Source organism: Cervus canadensis, chromosome 2 (assembly GCF_019320065.1).
Source record: "Cervus canadensis isolate Bull #8, Minnesota chromosome 2, ASM1932006v1, whole genome shotgun sequence".
Taxonomy (NCBI): Eukaryota; Metazoa; Chordata; class Mammalia; order Artiodactyla; family Cervidae; genus Cervus; species Cervus canadensis.
The window spans coordinates 114,057,912-114,078,068 of NC_057387.1; the positions used below are offsets into that span (position 1 = coordinate 114,057,912).

Consider the following 20,157-nt stretch of genomic DNA (forward strand, 5'->3'; position numbering starts at 1 on the left):
TTTGCATTCCGGTCACAGGCACGAGGCTGGGAGTCCAGAGTCTTCCCACGCAGAGAGCTGTTGCTGAGGGATGGAGAACCTGCAGAGCTCTTTGGTTGAGAAAAACAACACTTAAGAGGCCAAGATCCCAGGAGAAAGAAGCAGAGACTTAAATGGAACAAATAGTCAGTCCTCCCCTTAAGACATTTGCCAAACTCCAAAGGCAGGAAGGGCGGAAGTTTGAAACTCAGACAGAAAGCCTCTGGAAATCAAAGAGAATTCTCCCATGGTCTCAGGTGCCAAGGAGACAGAGGTCAGAGTTCAGGTCCCCTGGGAGAAGGGGCCTCAGCAACCACGCCGGGACCTGATCTGAAAACCCTGGAAGGCAGAGCCTGTAAAAGCAGGGCACAAACACAGCTGGGGCTGTTGCTGTTGTTCAGTTGCTAGCCTGTGTCCACCTCCACGAGGCCCGTGGACTGCCGTGCACCAGGCTTCCCTGTCCTCCACCGCTTTCCGGAGCTTGCTCAAACTCATGTCCATTCAGTTGGTGATGCCATCCAACCATCTCATCCTCTGTCGTCCCCTTCTCCTCCTGCCTTCAATCTTTCCCAGCATCAGGGTCTTTTCCAATGAGTCATTTCTTCACACCAGGTGGCCAGAGTACTGGAGCTTCAACGTCAGCAACAAGCCTTCCAATGAATATTCAGGTTTGATTTCCTTTAGGATTGACTGGTTTGATCTCTTTGCTGTCCAAGGGACTCTCAAGAGTCTTGTCCAGCACCACGATTAGGAAGCATCAATTCTTCAGCACTCAACCTTCTTTATGGTCCAGCTCTCACACCCATACATGACTACTGGAAAAACCATAGTTTTGACTAGATGGACCTTTGTCAGCAAAGTAATATCTCCACTTTTTTTTTTTTTTTGGTCTCTACTTTTTAATATGCTGTCTAAGTTGGTCATAGCTTTTCTTTCAAGGAGCAAGCTTCTTTTAATTTCATGGCTGCAGTCACCATCCTCAGTGGTTTTGGAGCCCAAGAGAATAAAATCTGTCACTGTTTCCATGCTTTCTCCATCTATTTGCTATTAAGTGATGGGACTGGATGCCATGATCTTAGTTTATTGAATGTTGAGTTTTAAGCCAGCTTTTTCACTCTCCTCTTCCAGCCTCACCAAGAGGCTCTTTAGTTCCTCTTCACTTTCTGCCATAAGGGTAGTGTCATCTGCATATCTGAAGTTGTTGATGTTTCTCCTGGCAATCTTGATTTCAGTTTGTGATTCATTCAGCCTGACATTTCCTGTGCTGTAGTCTGCATAGAAATTAAATAAGCAAGGTGACAATATACATCCTTGATGTACTCCTCTCCCAATTGAGAACCAGTCCGTTGTTCCATGGTGGGTTCTAATTGCTGCTTCTTGACCTGCATACAGGTTTCTCAGGAGGCAGGTAAGGTGGTCTGGTATTCCCAACTCTTTAAGAATTTTGCAATTTGTTGTGATCCACACAGTCAAAGGCTTTAGTGTAGTCAATAAAACAGAAATAGACGTTTTCCTAAAATTCCCTTGCTTTTTCTATGACCCATCAGATGTTGTTCATTTGATCTCTATTTCCTCTGCCTTTTCTAAATCCAGCTTGTACATCTGGAAGTTCTCAGTTCAAGAACTGTTGAAGCCTAGCTTGAAGGATTTTGAGCATTACCTTGCTAGCATTGAAATGAGCACAATTGTACAGTAGTTTGAATATTCTTTGGCATTGCCTTTTTTTGGGATTGGAATGAAAATTGACCTTTTCCAGTCCTGTGGCCACTGCCGAGTTTTCCAAATATGCTGGCATTCTGAGTGCAGCACTTTCACAGCATCATGTTTTAGGATTTGAAATAGCTCAGCTGGAGTTCCATCACCTCCCTAGCTTTGTTTGTACTAATGCTTCCTAAGGCCCACTTGACTCACACTCTAGGATGTCTGACTCTAGGTGAGTGACCACACCATCGTGGTTATTCAGGTTATTAAGATCTTTTTTGTACAGTTCTTCTGTGTATTCTTGCCACCTCTTCTTATCTCTTCTGCTTCTGTTAGGTCTTTGCCATTTCTGTCCTTCATTGTGCCTGTCTTTGCATGAAATCTTCCTTGGTATTTCCAATTTTCTTGAAGAGGTCTCTAGTTTTTCCCATTCTATTGTTTTCCTCTATTTTTTTTTTTTTAAATTTTTTTGCACTGTTCACTTAAGAAGGCTTTCTTATCTTTCCTTGCTATTCTCTGGAACTCTGCATTCAGTTGGGTATATCTTTCTCTTTTCTCTTTTGCATTTGCTTCTCTTCTCTTCTCAACTATTTGTAAGGCCTCCTCAGATAACATTTAGCATTGTTACATTTCTTTTTCTTTGGGATGGTTTTGGTCACTGCCTCCTGTACAATGTTGCTAACCTCCTTCCATAGTTCTTCCTAGTTTACCTCTAGACGGCCTATTAAAAAGCAAAGACATCCCTTTGCTGACAAAGTTCCATGTAGCCAAAGCTATGTTTTTTTTTCCAGTAGTCATGTACAGATGTGAGAACTGAACCAACCATAAAGAAGCCTGAGCACCGAAGAATTGATGCTTTTGAATTGTGGTGCTGGAGAAGACCCTTGAGAGTCCCCTGGACTGCAAGGAGATCAAACCAATCAATCCTAAAAGAAATCAACCTTGAATATTCATTGGAAGGACTGATGCTGAAGCTAAAGCTCCAATGTTTCAGCACCTGATGAGAGGAACTGACTCATCGGGAAAGACTCTGATGCTGGGAAAGATTGAAGGCAAAAGGGGAAGCGGGTGGCAGAGGATGAGATGGTTAGATTGCATCAACAACTCGATGGACATGAAGCTGGGCAAACTCAGGAGATGGTGGAGGACAGGGGAGCCTTGCGTGCTGCAGTCCATGGGGTCACAAAGAGTCAGACACGACTTAGTGACTGAACAACAATAGTTATTTCACTGGCATTTCAGGAGGGAGAGAAGATAAATTAGAAATGACAAACCAAACACTAAATTCTATTTCTGTAACTTCTAAAACAGGCCAAAAATGAGCAGAATAAGAACATTATTTAGCAATACAGAGCTAAATAACAATAGTAACAACAAAACAGCTAAAAGGAGTTGAAAGTGGTTGGGCATAGAGTGAAAACTGCTGATTTTCTAAATGAATCTTGTTGCTATATTTGACTCTTCTAAATGATGTTCATATTTAACCTAAAAATTATTTTTAAAATAATTATCAAGTGATTCAGGGAAAGTGGGAGAGACAGAAAGCTAGCTCACCTCAGTTGAAGTGCCGTGTGCATGAAAACAAAAATCGGTTTTGCTCATTAAGATTATTATTTCAAAACTGATGGGGGAAAAGGTGAATGAAAGACTTCCATTTCTGGCAGTACAATGGATGAGATATCCTCCCATTAGAACTCACCATGAAATTTGGGATATATAACAAGCATCAGAATAAAAGAAGGGAATTCTGGAAAAGGAAAAAAAGGAAAGGAGCTGAAACGAAAGTGGGGAGCCCATTCCACCAGCCCACCCAGGAGGAAACTACACCAGAAATGCAGAGAAGTGGGTTTCACCTGCTGAGTGGGGGATGGGAGGCGTGACCTCAAAGACAGGCAGTCAGAAGTGGAACCAAGTGTCACAAAAATCTGGATCCTCTGGAAGTGGGGGAAAGCCACTGGCCATCAAAGGGACATGGGAACTGGTCTGAACGGCCCTCAGCTCCTTGTGGTGAGAAAGCCAGTGCTTCTGAGAATCTGAGGCCACAGACCTGACCTCACACAGGTTTGGGTCTAAAATTCACAAAGCCCATGTGATCAGGGAAGCCCAAGGTTGAGACATTAGCTCAGAGTAGCCTCAGGTGTTTGCACCCAAAGTATCTCACAAAAGCAGACACAAACCCCCTTGAGAAGAGCTTCCTTGCCTAGGCTCCCCAATATTCCCAGAGATGAAGATCAGTTAAATGCGTGCTCATGGTGACACACTACCCAACACCCGAGATGAAACTCACCATGGGAGTCAGGGGGAAAATGTAAAGAAAACCGGAATTAGATCCTCAAGAACCTCAGATGCTGCAGTTGTCAGATTTGGACTACAAAATGAGTGCACTTAAATAAACAGAAACAAGCAGGAATGGAAAAGAATGCAGTAAAATATGGGGGCAAACCATGCAGAACTTTAAAAAATATAATCCTTTAAATTTTAAAGTTTAGCTGACATTAATCAGCAAATTAAATGGAGCTGAACAGGGAATTAATGAACTGGAAAATGTCAGGAAAAAAATTACCCAGAATGGTCCCAAAGAGACAAAATGATGAAACCAGAAAACCAAGGTTAGGGGCCATGCCACATGAATTCATTAATTCATCATGGCAGGAGGTTTAATGCACCTCTCACTAACTGACAGACCAAGCAGACACATAATTAACAAGGATGGAGACGATTTGAACAACATAACCATCATGAACTGATGAACACATGTGCTCTATCTTGCCCTCAAAAATTAGAGAAACACATTCTTTTCTAAAACATAGGGAACATTTACAATATTTTACCATGCAGACTATACCAAATGGATCATGTAATTTGAATACAAGTAAATAAAAAAATCAATGAACGATCATTAAAAATCCATGTTTAGAAATTTTTAAAAATAAACTTCTTTTTAAAATATGTTTCTGGCCATGACACAAGACACGCCAGATCTTAGTTTACTGACCAGGAGTCAAACCCACGCCTCCTGCAGTGGAAGCGTCAAGTCTTAGCCAGTGAACCACCAGGGAAGTCCCAACATCCAAATAACCAACACACAAAAGAAAAAACCACTGCAGAGTTACAAATAAACTCAGTCGTAAATGATCATGAAGATACTACAAGCAAAACTGACAGCACTTCCACACCCAGCCATGAAGGAGTTATCAGGAGCATGCTCAACCTCCCACTGTAAACGACTAGCAAACTGGACAAAGCAGATGCAAATAACTGTTTTTAGACGTGGCAGAAGGGCACCGAGAGCATGGAAACACATGGGGATGAGCCCTACCATTGCCAGATCTGCCCAGAGGCAATTTACAGACCTCAGGCACTGGCAGGGGGCACTTGAACAGCTCGGCAACTTTGATGAGTTGAGGAGATGAAGGTCAGAGTTTGGGTAGGTGGCAGCAGCTGGAATGGGTGGCTCAGAGTCTGGAAAGGAAAGCATTACTTGGTAACAGAGCTCCAGAAATCCACTAGGGATTCACTTGTCTTACTACTGTTCTTGTTTAGTTGCTCAGTCCTTTGCTGAGTCGCTCATGACTCTTTGTGACCCATGGACCATAGCCTGCCAGGCTGCTCTGTCCATGGGATTTCCCAGGAAAGGGTTGCCATTTCCTTCTCCAGGGGATCTTTCCAACCCAGGGATTGAACCTACATCTCCTGCATTGGCAGGCAGATTTATTACCGCTGAGTCACAAGGGAAACTTGTAGACAACTTAGTCCATGCCCATGTGGTCCAGGGAAAGAAGATTGAATAATTCCCAAAGCTCAAAGTCAGCAGACATCTGTGCTTCCACCAGTCAGAATACAATTCTTTTGATCCCGCCATCCCAGATTCCCAGCCACTCAGTAGACCCCAAATAAATCAAGTTTACTGTGGGCTTAACTATCCCTGGAGTGACATCTACCCTAAAGTAATTCTAGAAAAGCTGAAAATCAGGCCTTGAAGGATCAAATAAGTCTTCAAACAATTTAACTGCCTAACAAAACAAAGCCAACATTCTTCATAGAAGAAAGCATAACTCAGATGCTCCACAATGTAGAAATGACTCAAATTCAATTTTAAAAATGAGTACACATGTGCCAAGTTGCAGGAGATGACTACACACACCAAGATGCAGGAGAAGATGATCTATAACTAGGAGAAAAATTCAGTAGGAATTTGAATTTTCCTGTAACCATTAAAGAAACAGATTCAATAGTTTAAAATTCTAACCACCAAAAGAATATCAGAAGACTCAGATACTTTTATAAGGGAGTTCTCCCATACATAGCAAAAAACCCAGATATTTCCAATCTTATACAAACTATGTAAGAGAATAAGAAAAAAAGAGGGAAACAGAAGGAGAAAGATTGTATCTCAAACTCATTCACTGAAGCTAAAATGACCTTGGTATCAAATCAGATAAAGAAAATTTGAGAAATTAAGATTTAGACCAATGTCCCTGATGAACATGAGATACAAAAGTTCAAAATCTAGCAAGAAAGTCAAACAGAAAATAAAAAGGATAATGTGATAGGTTTATTTCAGGAATACCAGTATGGTGCTATAATGGCTTAACATTAGGATAGCTATTAATAAAATTCACCACATGTCAGCTTAAAAGGAAAAATAGGTCAAGTGAAGTTCTCCATAGATACTGAAGAAGCACTCAATAATTTTCAAAACCCATTTATGATAAAACTCTTGGCAGTGTGAAGATAAAAGGAAACTTTAATTCTATAACGCGTGAGTGCTAAGTCGCTTCAGTTGTGTTTGACTATGTGACCCCATGGACTGTAGCCCACCAGGCTCCTCTGTCCAAGGGACTCTCCAGGCAAGAATACTGGAGTGGGTTGACATGCCCTCCTCCAGGGGATCTTCCTGACCCAGGGATTGAACTTGGGTCTCCTGTCTTGGCAAGTGGGTTCTTTACCACTGAGCCACTGGGGAAGCCAATCTCATAATACATATCTACTAAAAATCTACCCAAATACCATACTTAACCCTGAAATATTGGGGACATTTTCTTTAAATTCAGGAACAAGTTCAGGATACCTACTATCACCACTTTTGTTTAACATTGTAGCAGAGGTTCTTGCCAGAGTGATAAGGCAGGAAGACAGAATAACAGTGGCAAAAGATGGGCTAGAACAGAATAAAACAAACTGCCATTATATGCAGACCATCTGCTTATCTACACAGAAATCAAGAGGATCCATAGAAAAATTATTTGAATTAGTGGGGAGGGTCAGCAAAATTGCTAGGAACCAATCATGTTGGTATGCACTAGAGACAAAGAGTTTAAAAAGTATTTTTTAAGGTACCATTTAATGAAAAACCAAAAGTACAAAGTACGTTTATGGGAATAAATGTAACAAAGGATACATCATATAGTATAGAAATTCTAAATAAGTGAAGAACTATAATCTGTTCATAAAAAAGAAATTTCAATATCTTAAAAATGTGTTCTTTTCACCAAATGAATCAAAGCATTCAGATGTAACTTCAAACAAAATCAGGTGAGTTTTTGTGTATGTGTGAAACTGGACAGATTGCTTCTAAGAATTTCTAAATAGTAAGATACTACAAATACCAATAACAAGCTTGAAGAAACGCAGAAGGTAGAGAGCAACAGGTCCCACTGATAACAAGACTTAATATAAAACTGAAGTAATTAACACAAGGTGGTTGGGACAAGTAAGTCACCACAACTGTAACAGAAGGGACACCAGAAACAGACCTGCACGCACAGCCTTCTAACATCAGATAAAGGAGGCTTTGCAGGCTGATGAGAAGAGAAAGGGGCGCCGAGAAAACTGGTGTCATGGACTGAATGCCTGTGTCCCCCAAAAGTCCTATGTCGAAACCCTACCCTCCAGGGTGACAGCGTTAGGAGGAGGGGTACTTGGGAAGCTCGTGACCTTAGAAAGTTCCAAGGGGACTTGCTTCCTGTCTCTGCTCTCAGCCCTGTGAAGACAGAGTCAGCCATCTGCAGCCCAGAAGAGGGCTCTCCCCAGAACCTGGCCAGGCTGCACCCTGACTGCACTGGTGCCCTGATCCTGGACTCCCAGCCTCAGAACTGTGAGCAAGTAGATTCTGAGGTTTGTAAGCCCCCAGTCTGTGCTACTGTTCTGTTATCGCAGCCTGGACAGACTAAGACAACGGGCCAGTCATACGGAAAAACATACAATGAGATCCCCTTTCATACCCGAACAGATTCCACGTGGACTGAAGATCTAAACGTGAATAATACAGTTTCGGAAGAAAACGAAAAGCGTTCTCTCCCTGCTCGCCTTTAAGAAGGATCTCTAAGCCCATGGAAGATGCCAAAAGGAAAAGTCCAGGCATCAAGATACCATTAAAAGGAGAGGAGAAGTCCACCCACCCAGCCACACGATCAACAAGGACTCACGAGCAGAACATGCAGAGAACAGACAAAGTCAAAGAAAAGAGACACAAAAGGAAAAAATGGGCAAAAAGATATGAACAGGCAAGACACTTATCTTGCCTTACAGGACAAGATACTCAACCACAACAGTAATTAAGAAAGTGTTGCTTAAAACCACACCTATCAGGTCAACATTAAAACGTCTGCAACCCCAGCTGTTATGAGGATAGAACAATAGGAACTTAGGGATCATGGGGGAAAAGTTTGTTGGTTCAACCACTTTCAGAACAACAAGGCAATTTCTAGTAAGGCTGCAGACCCTGTGGCCAGCAGCTGCACAACTGGAGATGTTGTGCACGAGCCCAGGAGGCGGGAGGGAGGGAACAGAGGCCCCTAACTGTCCCCGGACGGAGACCGCTCAGTCACACAGGAGCGCTGTCCAGACGTGAAAGTGGATGAAGTGTGCTGGGGAATCCGACAACTCGATTCAGAGGGGAGCAGACAAATGTGCGCAGAGAGGTCAGCCCACAGAGCCTCATGCCCTGGCACACTGCTGAGAGCAGGGGAAACAACGGAGCTCCGAGAATGCTGACACCAAATTCAGGGTGGTGGGGACGCCCCAGGTCAGGCATCCAACCGACTGATGCTGAGGCCTCGGCGTGAAGCCCCAGCATGTCAGCGCTGGGGACGGAGCCCTGCCGCCTCTGTGGGCCCGTCTGCAGGGCGGCTAGGACAAGCCCCTCTTCTCCCCCCATGAGGATTAGGGGTGTGGGCCTCTGTGGCACAGCAGTGGGGAGACCCTCACCCCCCTCCCTGCCCCCACCCACAGAAGCCCTGGCCGCCAACACCTGGGGCGACAGTGGCAGGCTCTCCTCTGCAGAAACAGGAGCAAACACCCAGGAAGCATGAGGCCCTCTGTGGGGGTGCAGCCCTCCAGATTCTGGCACTGGGGGCACAGCCTGGCTCACAGCTGCCTCCCCTTCACCTAAAGCAAACCTGCTAGCGGCACCCCCACTCCCCCCGCAAGACGGTCGGACACATCCACTCCCCAACAGGGCCCCTAACATGAATGGACCAAGGCCTTTTCACATGCACGAGGGGAATAACAGCTTCAGCATAAAATAAACCAGGAGAAAATAGGCCCTGTGAGAAAGAGAAAACAACTAAACAAACAAAAAACCTCTCTAAACTTACTCATAATGTTTTGAGAAGACACTGCATTTTCAAAACAAGAATAGGATGCTATGAAACGGGAGCACATAGAGACAAGGAAGATGGTGCTGTTAGTGATAAACACTGTAAATGCTGAAACACAAAATTCCCCCAGAGAACTCCAAAATGAAGTCCAAAAACTGTCCAGAAAATAGGACATAAAACACAGAGACAGAATGAGAGAAAAGACCAGAACACCGAAGACCAATGCATGAATTCAAGGAAGAAAACAGAAAAAATGAAAGGGGAGAAATGTGAAGAGACAGAAGAATAAAGCCTGTCTTCCACTGAAAGGCCGCACTGAACACCAGTAAACACAAAAACCCACACCGAACCCATCCACGTGGCTGGTCAGGAATCCACAGATGAAGAGAGGATGCGAAGAGATCCAGGGAGGGAAGTCAAGTTGCTGACAAAGACTTCTCTTGAGTGACTGGATGCAGGTGACGATGACAAAGCATGAATTACTGACAAGAAGGGCCCCAGATGGAGCAGCAACCCAATGTGAGGACAGAGTGAAGACGCTCTCAGGCAGCCAAGGACTCACCACCCTTTTCAGGAAGTCACACAAGGATGTGCTCCAGCAAAAGCAACACAGGAAGCCAAGAAAGCAGCCACTCTGGGGCCCATCAAATAGACTCCAGCCCAGGGGATGCAGAGAACAGCAGGAAGGAGGCGGTTTCCGGGGCGAGGATGCCAGGAAAGAGGGCACTCAGCAGAAGAGAGGGAGTGACTGAGAAGCTGGGGGAGGGAGAGGACAAAGGAAATGCATTCAGTAACTAGGGAGAGCTGAGCTCTGCCCTGATGTGGGCCTGGCCCCACATCACCGCTCAGCCTGGAGCTGCCGCCCTCCTGGGCAGCAGGGCCTTGGCCAGGGTACAGCCCTGGCCCCAGAAGCAGGTGGACGTGAGGACCAGTGACATGAGCTGCTGAGAAACCCTGTGCTCCAGCCCAACGGCCCCCCAGAAGCATGGCCCCCACTGACCCACAGATCTTGGGCCTCAATGGTCAAGCCCTGCCCCTCACCCTCCTGGCTTGAGCTAATGACAGATGGAGAAGGGAGCTGAGGCCCCCTGAGCGTTACTGGCAGGGCTGGGACTGGAGGAGGGCACAGGACTCCTGACACCCTGTGCATCATCACCCCCTCCCAGGACAGGACAAGGGCTGGGCGGGGCGGGGGGCTGCAGGGGGCTGGGCCTGGGTGATGCCCCACCCCCCTATCCTGGAGCAGCATCTCAGAACCTCAGGCTGGCCCGAAGGGGAGACACACAGACACACAGACAACCCCCACCACCCACAGAGCGGTGGCCGCTGCCCTGGGCCCACAGGAAATGGATCCTCTGGCTGCAGCACCTGGCCCAGCTGCTGGTGAGGCTCCGTGCTGGCACCGCGCTGGCTCAGGGCAGGTGGCACTAAAAGAGCCCTGTCTTTGGAGTCAGAGGCAGATGGGGTGGTGTCCCAGGTCCTCTGTGACAGGTCACTGGCCTTCCCAGGAGCCTCAGCCTCCAAATCTGAAAAATGGGGGCCACGCTGCCTGCCCGTCTGGGCGTTGGGAGCACAGGACGAGGGGGCACGCAGGGGTGCAGTCCGCACCCCATCCGCGCTCACGTCCTCCTCCCTGGTCCATGTGACCTACTCACAGGGGCTCGGGTGGCCCTCCTGGTGCTTACCACAGGCTTTAGGGGGCTGGAGCCCGGGAACGGGGTAGTGGGGGGAGCCGGTGTGGGTGTGGAGGCTCCTGGGGAGAAAGAGGACCAGGCAGGCACAAGCCGGGTAAGGACTACAGTCTGCGTGTGTGCGAGTGTGTGTGAGGATGCGTGTGAGTGTGTGTGTGTGTGTGAGAGGGTTTGTATGTATGAGTGTGTGAGAGAGAGTGTGAGTGTGAGGTGTGTGTGCCAGAGTATGTGTGTGAGTGGGGGTGTGTGTCAGAGTGTGTGTAAGAGAGGGTGTGTGTGTGTGGGCACACAAGTGTGTATGTGTGAAGGGTTTGTGTCAGAGTGTGTGTGAGAGGGGGTGTGTGAGTGTGTGAATGTGTACGTATGAGGGGGTGTTTCTGTCAGAGAGAATGTATGTGTGGGGGAGTGTGTGTGTATGTGACTATGTATGTGTGAGAGAGAATGTGAGTGTGGAAGAGAGTGTGTGTGTGTGAGGGGGTGTGTATATGTGAGGGGGTGTTTGTGTGAGAGAGAATGTGGGTGTGAGAGTGTGTGTGGAAGAAAGAGAGAGTGTGTGTGTGTGACCGTGTGAAAATGACTGTGAGTGTGTCTCCGGGTAGCCCTCCCTGACAGGCGTGGAGCAGCAGGGGTGCCGCCCCGCCCACCGGCGCCCTGTGGGGGCGGGGCGTGAGGCGGGTTGGGGGCGGGGCGTAAGGCGGGGCGGGGGCGGGGCGGGGCGTGAGGCTGCGGGGCGGGGCGGGGCTTGGCCCAGAGCTGAGCCGGGATTAGGAGAGTAAATCCCGGGGATAGAGAGGAGCGGACGGTGTGTCCCGCTCCGTCCAGTGGCACCTACGAGGCTGCCAGGGGGCCCGGCAAGGGTGGGGAGCCAGCTCGGGTGGTGTGGGTCGGGGAGCCAAAGCCCGCAGCGGGGCTGGGGAAAACGCAGAGGGCTCAGGAGGCTCAGTCTCCGCTGACCGCTGACCTTGAGTGTGCCCTCCCCCTCCAATGTCTCCAACACGGCGACCCCTTCACCGAGGCCCTGAGGCTCTAGGCCGGGGGTGCTGGGGGAGCCTGGGGTCAACCCTGGACCAGAAGCCAGGGTCCTGGCGGTGCTCCGGAGTTAAAACGCAAACCTGCTAGAGCAGGTGGAGCAGGAAGCATGCGCCTGCCAGCCACCCCATCTGCCATCTCGCCGCCCCCCAGACTGGGCTGCATCTGCGGGTGATGCCAGGTGGGAAGGGTGCCATCAGCGAAGGGGACAGGCCCAGCGGCCTGCCCGTGTCCCTGGGCACCTCAGCCGCGCGGAAAGCTTGGAGGAGGGCATGGCCCTCAGAGGTCCTGGAGCGGCACCTGGTTGCGGGCGGGGAGACGGTGCAGGGGGCACATCGGGTGGGGGTGGGGCGCCCGGCCTTCGGGCTAAGAATACTGAGTGGAGAGCCCCCTAGGGAGCACCTGGGGCTGGGCCCCGGGGAGACCCCAGCCAGCCGCTCTCCTTCCCAGGGGAGGCGGCCCAGGCCCTTCCAGGCTGGGAAGGCTCTCAGGCCTGAAGGACTGGTCAGTCAGTCCTAAAGGTCCAGGGTGCGGTTCCCAGTCCCCTGACAGCAGGACCCGCTCCCTGCTCACCCACCTCGGCTGGCCTATTTGAGCTGAAGGGGCCTGCTCCTGAGGCTGGGCACCCCCATCTCCACCTCCCACACAGGTCTGTCCCCCATTCCTGGTCCCTCCCCCAAGCCCATCCCACCTCCGCAGGGCCCACTTCCCTGCTCTGCTTCCAAAGGATGCGGTCAGCCCTGGGTCAGCAGCGGTGACACCCAGGGGCTGAAGGGGGCCAAGGTTGGTGGCTGGGGCCGCTCTGCCCGGTGTGATTCCCAGCTTGGCTGCGCACCAGCCTCCACCTGGCTGTGTGTGGCCGGCCCGCGGGAGAACGCAGGAGGGCAGTCTGTGCGCCACTCCAGCGGGGGTGGGCGGAAGGGAGGACACGCAGGAGGGGCAGCGCCCGTGGCGGGCACCCGAAAGCCCTCCTCAGGACTCTGACTCCACACCGGACGCTCTGTCTCCCTGTGGACCACACCCCGCGGACAGCCCTCTGCCACCCTCAGCTCCAGGCCCAGCACGGGATGAACTCCGAGTCCCCGCCTTGGCTGGGACCCTGCCCCCTCAGCAGCCTTCACAGCCCGGGAAACTCCCTCTCCGGCTCCCAGTCAGTGGCCTCTTTGCAACGGTCAGCCCCAGAAGGTTCCTGAGCCTTGACCGCAGTCGAGTGCAGACCTGAGACCTGACCCGGCCCGCAGCATCCTCCACCCTACACAGCAGACGCTGCAGGCGCCGCCCCCGCCTCACTCCCGACCCCCGCGCCCCGCGGCCTCAGCAGGGGCGGGTGGCCAACCACACCTGCAAAATGGCCGCCGCAGGTACGGCCCCCGCCCCCACTCCAGACCCCAGCGGCTCGCTCAGGGGGATGGGCACGCGTTCCGGGAAAGGCCCCCCTTACAGCCCGAGAGCTGGGGGCGGGGCGGGGACGGAGGCGGCGGTGCTGCAGAAGCGCGCGGGGCGTCGCGCCGACTCCCCGGGGTTAGGACGCAGACGGCCCTGCGCGCACGGGCCTCCCCGCAGCCGCCGGGGCCAGCCAGCCCTTTGCCCTAACGGGCTTCTACCCCAGCAACGCTGACATCCCCGGAAGGGGCGGCCGCCTGGGGCGGGGTCCGCGGGTCTCGGCGGGAGAGCCCCCATCCCCGGGAACGTGGGCGCGCTTCGCGCCCGCGCCCGGCGGGCCCCATGACTCGGCATTCCGTCCTTCCCTCCCCCTCCCCGCCCTGCGGCCCGCTGTCCCCCCGCCCACCCAGCGCCGGGCAGACAGCGGACCCTCCCTCCCCACCGGGATGCTGTCCCGGCCCCTCCCCAAGCGCGAGAGATGCCTGCTGGGTTTGCGAGAGAACTAGGGCGGGAGGCGGCTTAAAGGACAAGCCAAAGGGGCTGCGCGGCGGCGCCCCTGTCACCCGAGCCCCGGCGCCGGGAGAGCGCCTCCAGCCGAGACGTCGCGGCCCCGCAGCCCCCTCCCCTCCTGCCGCCGGGCCACACCTGTTACTGGGGCGCCGCCTGCGTGGATGCAAGCCGTGTCCGCAGGCGGGCCCTCCCAAACCGTGGGGCTTTCTGGAAGGGAGAAGGGGTCTCTTGGGAGAAGGACGCGACCTGGGCTGGGCGCTGGGCAGTCCCGGCGGCGCGCACCAAGCCGGCAGCCAGCCCTCCCACCGCAGCCCCCGCCGCCAGCCCGCCCGTTTTGCTCTCGACTCCAGCATCCGCCCTCCCCCACCCCGGGGACCAAGGCCCCTGCCTGCGCCCCGCCGCCGGGGACACCCTCCCCTCCGGCCGGGCCGCGCCAGCCGCGCCCCCTCCCGGGTGCCCCTTCCGCCTTTCTCTTCTTTGCTCCATCGCTCCCCTCCCCCGCCGGTGCAGCCCCAGTCCGGGCTGCATCCCGGGTGTCGGCTCCAGCCCGGGCGAGTGGAAGATCGCGGAAACGGGGAGGGTTTATCGAGATGCTGCCAGCTGCCTGCGTCCTCCCCGCAGCGACCCCGCCTGCGCCAGACCAGCGTCCCTCTGCAGCCGGGGCCGCAACCAAAGTGCCTCTCCAGAAGGCTGTGCCTCGCTGCGCAAGAAGGGCGGACACCCCTGAATTTGCCCCATTGTTCTCCGCAGGGACGGGGGAGGGTCGGGGGAAGTGAAGGGGCCGCGCCAAGGGCTCCGGGCGCGAGCTCCCCGCCCGGGGAGCGCTGGACGCAGGTGCGGGATGCGGCCCCGGGGCCCGGCGAGCCGCGGCCCTACCTCTCCGGCGTCACTGGCGGCGGCGGCGCGGCATGAGCATCGGGAGGGGCGCGGGTCCCGAGCGAGCGCAGAGCGGCTGCTGCTCCCCGGCTGCGCTGGGCGCTCTGACGGCGGCACCGCGTGACGGCTGCGGGCCCCCGGCCCGGCCCGCCCCGCGCCCCTCCCGCCGCGCTGGTTGGCTGCGCGCGGCGCCCGAGCCCCAGCCGCCAGCTGGTTTGTCGCGCGGGGAGAGGGACGGGCGTCGCGGCCGCCGCGGGGCCGGAGGGGGCTGGGGCCGGAGGGGGCTGGGGCCTCGGTGTGACATCACCGCTGACGGGCGGTGCCCTGGTGGGGAGGTGGGGGCCCGGCAGCGCAGCCGGGACGCACCGCCCCCTCCTCTAGCGCAACCCCAGCTCACGGGGCAACCCCGAGTCCCCGCGACCACCCACCTGCATTTGCCCGCGTGCCCAGAGCGCCTGGCCCTCCCCAGCTCGGAGCCCTTTCGCGTGAAACCACTAAATCCCCACCTGCCCCACCCGCGATGCCGGCAGCACAAACGCGTCGACGCAGAGAGACAAACTCGGGTGGACTCCTTGCTTGGGGAGGGGGCGTGGGGGTGTAAGGGGTGTGGGGACACGGGCTCCGAGGTGTAACAGGTGGGTTTTTCGATCTCGCCTGGCATTTGGCCAGAGCATCGCAGACAGCCCTCAGCGCGGGGATGATGCAACCGGCCGGCCAGCGGACCTGCCGCCTCTCCTCCCGGCATGCCTCGGGGGGAGACCCCCACCATCCTCTCGCCCCCACGCCCCGGTCCCCACACCCTGTTTCTCCAGCTCAGCTCCCTGAGACCAAGTCACTGGCGGCCCTCGGTCCACACCGGCAAACCCCAGCCTTCGTCAGCCCCCCAGCCGGAAAGCAGGTCACCAGGGACGGCTGGCATCTCTGCGTGCCACCGACCTCCATCCGCAGCCCCACCGCTGGGCAGTTTTGACAAAGCCTCCGGCCAGCTCACCCACCGGAACTGCGGTGACGTCATGCCGCCCCTGCCCACGCAGCCCCTGGCGCCTGCACCCTTCATCCCCAGGGCCAAGCCTCTGCGGCGTCCAGCAGGTGCCAGGCGCTACCCCAAGGGTTTGCTCGGTTAACCATTTAATCCTCACCCGGCGTGTAAGGGAAATGCTTCACCTCCACGTGCAGCGTCCATGGGGCCTGGGCCTTGAAAGTGGCGAGGGCTCAGCCACATACAACCACCCTACCCTCCAAAGCCCCAGAGAGCCTCTGTTTTCTGGAACTACCTGCATAAAAGAGGAATTATTGTTCTTCCAAATTTTTGGTGGAAACAGCAGAACTATGTGGGCCCCAAGGAGGTGAATCTTTTATCGTTCTGTTTCATACTTATCCCTCTGGTCAAGTGCTCTATTTCTTGAGCTAAATCTGGCATGTTTCTAGGAATTAATCCATTTCACTGAAATTTTAGAATATTCTTATATCTACTGCTTTGAACCTTTAAACCATAGCCTTGTAAACCTTCTAAATTTCTGACCTTTTTAAACCACAGAATTCCTTCTACAGCACTGCCTTAGCTGGGTCTCACAAAATTTGGATGAGCAATGTTTTCATTTCCTTCAGATCTGAATTTTTTTTTTTTAATATTTATTCATTTGGCTGCACCAGATAAATTTGACAGGTTTAGAATAAAGGTCAAGGAGTCTGCCTGTTTCTGGCTGGAGGTTGCTGCTCTTCTTCCTTCCTGCAGACAGGTTTTGAAATGATCAGACCCGTGTATCAGAAATGTCCACAGCAGAACAAATCCTTGCTTTCACCTCATTGCATTGTGGAAAGGAGGCCACCCTCAGAGACTGGGAGCCACACTCAGCTTGCAATCTAAATAACAGTAAAATGATCCTATACCTTGACTAAATTTTCTGGAATGCAAGGATGGTTCACTATTAAGGACTCCGTCAGTATAACCTACCATTCTAGTAAGTCAAAGGATAAAAAGAAATAGGATTATTTTAGTAAATGTTGAAAGGCTTTTGACCAAAGGGCCACCCACTTTTTGGTTAAAAAGCAAGTAATTACACCCTTTGGGGAAAAGATGCCTTCTTCTTTCACTTGAGGAAAAGCAGCCCTTCAGGGTCTTGGAGGATAAGAGTCTGGCCAGGATTAGTGTCTGGCTTCATCCTTCATCAGCTGTGTGACTCCAGGCAAGTTCACCAGCACCTGTGTCTGTCACCTCTCCTGCAGGTGGGATAAGAACAGTGCCAACCTCAAAAGGCAGTGGTGAGGATTCATGTGTGCAGGGCTGGGTCCGGGGCTGGGCACATAGCAAGCCCAGTACAAACAATAGCTGTAATGGTGAAGCAGCAAGAGCATTCCCATTTAAAGAGGGATGTGCACTGTTGTCTCTGGTTTTTTAGAAGCATCAGCCAATGCAATTATAAAGGAGGAAAAAAGGTTAAAACATTGAAGCAAAAAAAGAAACAAAATTATCAATATTTGCAGATGATGTAATTCTCTACCAAGAAAATTTCAGGGATGAGTGAAAAGCTATGGGAAACAGTATGTTAATGGGATGGTAAGAAAAATTATCACCAAGAAGACAAGTTTCCATAAAAACAAACCATAACCAGTTAGAGCTTATAATGGAGGAATCCAATCACAACAGTACTAAGGAAGGTAAAATGCCCAGAAATAACAGGAAATGTGCAGACTTCTTGTTTATAAAGAAAGTATATAGGAAAACTTTGAAAATCCATGAAAAGAGATCAATTAATGGAAAAGCATTGTATACTCTTGGAAAGGAAGAATTATATTGTTTAAGGTCCAGTTTTCCATAAATTATGAGACTGCTGCACTGCCTACTGTGCTAAGAGGGCAGGTCAGCTTTCCTAAATTAAAACTACGCATCTGTTGCCATCTCAAGCTAAATAAAAAGCAAATGTGAAAGACTAGTGAGGAAGGTTGTTAGAAAGAAAAAGAATGAAGAGGATTTTCCCAATTAGGCATTAAGACATATCATGAAATTCTAATAATTACAAAAATGACAGTATTAAAGGAAATAGATCAAAAGTTTATGATAAGGGCATCATTTCAAAAAACTTGAAGAAAATAGATGATTTTTATAACTGGTGCAGGATAATATGGGAAATATATAAAATTGGATCCCTCTTGACACAACATCAAGATAAATTTCCAATGAGGTAAACATTTATCTGTAACAATGACATTTTAGGAGACTAGAATGCAGTGTGAATGGATGCACTCAGCATCTTGATGTGCAGAAATCAGGATACATACGCTGATTGCTCCAAAGAAGACAGAAGGACTATATAAAAATTAAGCATCAACTAATAAAAACAATAATTTAAAAAAACAAATATCTACATGGCCCAAACATCGTAAACAAAGCCAAGAGACCAAGCCCACCCTGGAAAAATATTTCAGAACATATGACAATGAAAGGAACTTCCTAAAGGAGTAAAAAGCTTTTATAAACTAATAGCAAAAATTGTAAGTAACCACCAGAGAAATGGCCAGGAACTATGAGAGGATGAAGGGACGCTACAGAAAGAAAATCGTTCAATAAGCGAAGAGAGTCATACTCAAAGAAATGCAGGCCAAAACAGTGCGATATTTTTTCTGACCTGGTGCACTGTCCCAAACGTAAATGTTGGGTGACACTTGTGTGGTGAGGGACTGGGGAGATGAGCCCTCTGCGCTATGGCTGTGGTTGGCACCAGCTGTGTAATTTCCCTGAATGTGTCTGCATTTAAGGTGCCCCTCTCCTTGATTCAGTAATCCCATGGCTAGAAATTTGCCTACAGTATCTACATATGAAAATTTCCCCCAAGAAACAAGATAAGCAAGGGGTTCACCCATGGGCATGGCTAAATGCATCAGGGTGAACAGGAGAGATTCCTCTGATGCTACTGAAAAGAATGAGTCTTAAAAGTTATGCGCTGAAGTGGAAAGATCAGCAAGATGTTTGCTAAATTATTTAAAAGGAGCACAGGAGAGTGTGCATAATATACCCCACCAATCATAAGAAACTGTTAGCAGTGTTTGCCATGGCAGAGGCTACTGTTGGGGAGGGAAGCCAAGGATACATTCACATATATATTCCTGTATGTGTAGTTTGAATGCTCTCATCATATTCAGGTATATTTTTGTAGGTCAATGGCACTACCTAAGAGTAGACATTAAGACCCATTTTCATTTTTCACTTTTTTGGGTGCCATTTGCAATACTAATAAATACTACATTAAATTGTTCAGGTTTTAAAAATCTTATCAAAGCTGTAGACTTCCATAAGGCTGAGAAACATAGAAAGACCCCAGTCCATCAAAATACTACATTAAGTTATATAAAATTGCTGATGCTCAACTATTTTTGATCATGAAAAATAGTTATTTTAAATGGTTTAGCCTCACAAGAATGTTGTAGAAAAAAAGAAATCACAAAATTCAAAATACACAAACCAAGTCCTTGCAAAGAGGAAAGAAAACCCAGGTGTCACAAACCAAAAGGGAACTACAAACTGTGGTGATGGCTACACCAAGGTGAGCTGCTACAGTGGGCGGGGATGGTAATGTGTGGACAGCAACTGGGCAGGTGCAGAGGGGACCAGGTGAGGCCCCTCAGGTGGATGAGGCGTCCAGCTGAAGGGGCTCTGTGGGCAGGATGGAAGGTCAGGAAAATGACTGTCCAACACGGGTCATCCATGGGGCCTGAACCTACGTGAGTCTTCTGAGCAAAGTTGGGAAGAAAAGGGTTGGGCCGGGGCTCCTGCCTGGTGAGTAACCAAAATCTAGGTGAAGTCATGGCTCAGCAGAAAAGCCAAGAGTCGGTAGTGGGGCTGTGGAAGCCGGGAGCTAGGCGGAGCCTGTGACCTGTGCTTGAGAAGGATCCCTGAAATTTCAGAAGGAGGAATAGAGTACTGAAACAATATTTGCAGAAGTACTGGCTTAGACTTTTCCAGAATTGTAGATAGAAGTGCTTAGTGAGGAATCAGTATGATCCCAAATAGGAAAAAGAAGACCAAATCTGCAGAAACCAGAGACAATGAATGAATGAATGATGGAGTCAAAAGGCAAGTTGCCTGAAAAGAAGCCACAGTAGGGGCGGCTGGTGGGATGTGCGGCTGTGGAGCTAGGTGGGAGCCCTGGAGGAGTTTGAGAGGACACGTGGAATTTGAACTGCTGCACTGTCTTAACCCAGCCCTCGTCTACCCAAGCCCTCTGCCCCGCGAGGACCACAGAGCGTCATCTGCTGTTCTTACGGTCCAGGCCCTCGAGACCCCGCCCCACTGGAGGCCCTGCTCACTGGAGGCCAGCCCATTGGAGGTGCTGTCTGGTTGCCTTGGCAAC

General features: G+C 50.8%; 1 protein-coding gene across 21 annotated transcripts in view; it reads right to left on the reverse strand.

Annotated features, from left to right (window-relative positions):
- The window catches only part of KIF1A (kinesin family member 1A), an 86,898-nt gene extending 71,063 nt beyond the window's left edge, over positions 1-15,835 (reverse strand). For 10 of the 21 annotated variants that reach the window (XM_043462200.1, XM_043462199.1, XM_043462198.1 and 7 more), the window contains exon 1: positions 14,810-15,037. The gene's annotated coding sequence lies outside the window, so the exon portion shown is untranslated. Of the gene's footprint in view, positions 1-14,809; positions 15,040-15,745 lie in introns of those variants that run through there. The other 11 variants (XM_043462187.1, XM_043462185.1, XM_043462183.1 and 8 more) reach the window with 3 other exon arrangements.
- Between the last annotated feature and the right edge of the window lie 4,322 nt (positions 15,836-20,157).